The 4,543-nt window shown below is 42.2% G+C and overlaps 1 protein-coding gene and 1 long non-coding RNA gene across 12 annotated transcripts in view; one reads left to right on the top strand and one right to left on the bottom strand.

Moving 5' to 3' along the window:
* Window positions 1-4,543, bottom strand: part of myt1lb (myelin transcription factor 1-like, b) — a 108,620-nt gene that overhangs the window by 66,583 nt on the left and 37,494 nt on the right. The gene's annotated exons all lie outside the window — the stretch shown is intronic.
* LOC116669975 (uncharacterized) overlaps window positions 1-4,543 on the top strand; it is a 21,271-nt gene that overhangs the window by 14,783 nt on the left and 1,945 nt on the right. The gene's annotated exons all lie outside the window — the stretch shown is intronic.

The following is a 4,543-nucleotide window of genomic DNA, read 5'->3' on the forward strand; positions in this document are numbered from 1 at the left end:
GGTCTAAAGGTAGGACCACATCCTCACTAACACATCTTAAATTATTGAGGGGCCTGACCGTTGCTCTGTTATTTCCAGATGTCCCTAAATATTCATGCTTGCTGGGATTGGACTATGACGGGCCCGGTTTGATTGTCTCTTTTCATTAAACATGATTTATTAACACCACACTTACTGTACTGTAGAAGCCCCTCAGCCTTAATGGTGTGTTTCTTTATGAATGCCCATAAATGTTTCAACGGGAGAAAACATAAAATGATGAAAGGCAAGGGTACCTTGTAAATCATATTACTGTAGCAAAGCAGGAAGGACCCAGAGTATTTTGGGGAGGGTGATCTAAACCAGGGGTGTAGTATCTTGAGCATCTGGAGTCCAGAGTAGGACTCCAGATGCTTTTCTGTTGTCTCGCTCTCGTCTTGGACTTGTTGGTATTTGGACTCGGACTTGTCTCGGACTAAACAAATATTGTAGTTGATCCCGATCGAGTCCAACACTATATGCTTTTGTTCTAAAGTAACTCCCTCGCTCAAAACAAAAACATTGATGAAGCACGGTCGTCCAGAAAACAGGTATTATTAGTTTAAAGCTTATGTGCGTAACTTTTTGATATTAATGAACATCCGTTACATTTAATCCATTTCCAACTGAGTTGCTACAAAGCTAATTAAGACAGCTCCACACAGCTCTCTCTGTATTTCTCAGTATGGCTTCTGTTGAGAAGATTGTGGCGACTTTCACGGGCAGAAACTCAAGTGACGATAACGACCTCTCCTGAAGAGTCCATCATGTTTTTTTAAATCCTCCGTGTCCTCCTTGGCTACAAGCAACTGTGTAGAGGAGGAGTGGGGACGGTGCACAATAACAGAAGGCTTGTGTCACGTGGACGTGCCGACAGTGATCTCGTCATTACTTAGAATTCCTCTTGACGGTGACAGAAACCACGCACTATAGCTTTAATTCAAATTCCGTCTAGAACAGGCATAGGATTGGTTGCCTGGGATACGCCTGGCTGCATCATATACTGTACCTCGGTCATCAGGTAGCCGTGATTTTCATTTTGGCCACAGACACAATGTCAGCGAGCACTTTGTACTCTGAACTCTTCAGGACAAGTAATAAGTTCAAAAATGGCAACATTTCCATTTTATATCTAGTAAATTTTATGGCCTTATTTGATCATATAGCGTTACTCTGCACTCGCTTTTTGACTATTACAAATAAAAAAAGCAAAATGATCATCTTAATATAGAAGCTATACTGTCTCTGACATCACATCGATTACGAACAGGTAAGTAAGTGGTCTTGAAGAGGTCTTGGTATTGACCGTCTCTCATTTGGACTCGGTCTTGACTCGGTCTCGACTAGCCCTGGTCTTTGACTTTTCTTGGACTCGACAAAGGTGGACTTGACTGCAGCCTTGATATAAACTACCTAAATATAGAAGGAATATATTGCACATAAAGGATAACTGTGGTTTGGGGTTAAGTAATTTGGTCAATATTGAAATCGCGATTACTCCTGGACTTTTGGATGTTTACTGAGTTTAAAAAAGTGGGGAAACAGTTAAATCAACAGAAACACTTTTCCCTTTTGAACTTTTTTTTCTTAAATTCAGAACACAAAACAAAATAAGAGTTCACCTGCACCAAATGCAAAGTGCAAAATGATCGTTTTTCTCGAATACTCAGTTTTTGTAAAAGTTAGCAGCCAAAATCGCAAACAAAATTTATTAATGGTTACCATGGCAATGGAAAATAAAATACTTCCTTGGGGAAAAAAAAGGGAAGGAAAATGGGAAACAACAACTTATGAATTCAGTTCTCTCCTTTCAGGCCCCCATTCTGACAGAGACTGAGCATAGAGGGAGTGAGTACGCATTTGAGAGCCTAACCTTGAATTTTCCTGAAGTAGCCATGTGAGCAAAGTAGAGTTAGCCCCGTCTCGCTGAGCATCTCTCATCGGTCTAATCGTTGGCGTTCTATCTAAGCTTCTCTGGAACGATCTGCAGAACGAGCGGTAGCGACAACATGTGCAATTCACTGTGAAGGGGCAGAGAAATCATGTTGCAAACAGAGATTTTTCTCACAGCACATGGAGTCTTCTATATCGAAACAATACGGTGCAGACATGACAGCGCCCTGGCCCAAATGTCCATGTTGTCATCTCTTTACACAACAACTAATTCAATGCCCAATTTATTTTAAATCTAAGCTTCAAAATATTTCTGTTTTTCAATATTTTTCTATTTTATTTACCGTGTTCTCATTGCAGCTGAAATACCCAGTGATAGTCCCGCGTAGCCAGACCTTCCTCCACAGCGCTGCGATGGAGGGTCTGGCTAGTCCACACAGCATTCTGGGATGGGAGAAAAACATGCTCTCGGCATCTCTTTAAACCAATCACAGCTAAGCGCCTGACAGAGCCACGGTGCCGCTGCAAATTAGTCTCGGGAAGGAAGTTATTTGGGTAGAACGTGTGAAAATTCAAAAGTTGTTTCATAGTCCTCAGAAATCCACCAGAGTTTAAAATTCCAACACAAAGAAAGCGGAAGAGAACGGGCATCCGGACGAAAAGAGCGTGAGCCGGCGGAGCAATCCCAGAAGTGGGACGTCGTGCATATAGACCACCCAGAGATTATTTGTCAATCAATGTGGATGGTCATTTTCATTTAATCCTCGTGTTGTCATAGGGTCAATTTTTTGGGGGGGCTTTTACATTTATTGACAGTGGATAGACATGAAAGGGGGATGACACGCAGCAAAGGGCCGCAGGTCGGATTCGAACCCCGGCCGCTGCAGGACTCAGCCAACACAGGGCCAACGGGTGAGCTATAAGCTGCCCCGTCCTCAGGTCAAAGTTGACCTGTTTTCAAAGTCTCTATGTCCCAGATATGTGTTTCTTTCAATCAAATTGCCCCAAAAATAATTAAAAAATTAGGTAGAATTTAATATGAATGAGGTTGACCAAGAATTCTGTAATTAGTTGGAATGAAGTTGGCTAAGAAGATGTAACACAGTGATAATTTATACTTTATGAACCGGCAAAACAGACATAGGACAACACAAGGGTTCATTTTATTTTATGAGTTTCTGTAGGTGGCGCTCTTTTCTTTCTCAGCCATGGAAAGTAGTGGTCCTCCCACTTCTTCTCCAAACTAATATCTTTTCCTGCTGTTAGAGATGACAACAACTTTTCCAACAGCAGCAGTAGCATTTGTTTCACACCATTTGTTAATATGAAAACACTGATAACTAGAACTGCAAGCAGTTACGACGGGGTCCATGCCTCCCTGGCGCGAGTCGCCCCCCCCTTACGACCCCCCCCTGAACCCAAAGCAGGACGGCGGCGGGGAAAACGTCAGGCAATATCGCGAGGGGTGAGCTGCAAGGTCTGCAGTACATTGCAATAGCAAATTTCCCATTTACAGTAATTGAGTTACAGGCCAATACGCATCTACCTCAATTATAGCACCCCTTCAGGTCTGATCTTTGCTTCAACCTATTAGCGTGAGCGGTTTTGAAAATGAAATGAATGAACAAGAGAAATAGTCTCAACCTGTTTTGCGTTGATAGCATTTATTGTGGCTGAGAAATTGCAATTACAAAATTTCCCATTTACATTCATTGAGTTATCGGTATTCAGATGAAGTATAAGTCTACATTGAGTGTAGTGCCCCCTATAGGCCAATCTTCACTTCAACCTACTAGAGGCAGCGGTTTTGAAAATGAAATGAATGAATGAGAAACAGTTTCAACCTGCTTGCAGAATGTTGAAAGAAACATCTGTGGACTAAGATATGAATGCATGTTTAGTTGGAGTGCACCCACACACTCGCATATTAACGGTGCCTATCTGAAGCTGTCAGACTCGGTCCGAGGGCCTTGGTTTTTCAGTGAGGCCTGCATCTAAGCTGAACACAACGTCTCCAACAAGTGAATCCAGCAGCAGAATAAAACAACAGCAACAATAACGCCGGCAGCAGTGGAAGCCTCGTCTCCTCTGCAGTTCATCGTACGTTGGAGAGCCCCTTATATTCTGTCTGTGGCATTTTCTCTCTCTTATAGCACCCCAAAAAATGTCACGGCTGTAATGAAGGTTAACGTGCTTATTGAGGATTAGGAGGTAGCCCACTCCTTCTCTGTCTGAGCCTCGATTAGACCCTGGATCAATGGCATTGTAGGGGCCTATAATGAATGAGCTGAAGAACCACAGAGTCGGCAAAAGTTTAGGTTGGCTAGTTAAACAAACACATATAATGAAGAAAATTTCAATTCAGCTTGTTCACCTATTTCAAAACAAAAACAATATGTAAATTATCTTCCTTGAAATTAAAGTGCCTGTGCCTATTATTAGGTGTCTTCATCTTTACACAGGACACAGGAATGTCCTCGGACACAGACAAATTGCATGCACGAGTAAGAACAGGCTTTCTGCTGTTTGACTGAGAAGAACGGTATGTTGCTGGGAATTAAAGATGAATTAAATATGCACTGAGACATAGAACAAGCATTTTGTGTGTGTGTGTGTGTGTGTGTGTGTGTGG

The sequence above is a fragment of the Etheostoma spectabile genome, chromosome 20 (assembly GCF_008692095.1).
Source record: "Etheostoma spectabile isolate EspeVRDwgs_2016 chromosome 20, UIUC_Espe_1.0, whole genome shotgun sequence".
Lineage (NCBI taxonomy): Eukaryota > Metazoa > Chordata > Actinopteri > Perciformes > Percidae > Etheostoma > Etheostoma spectabile.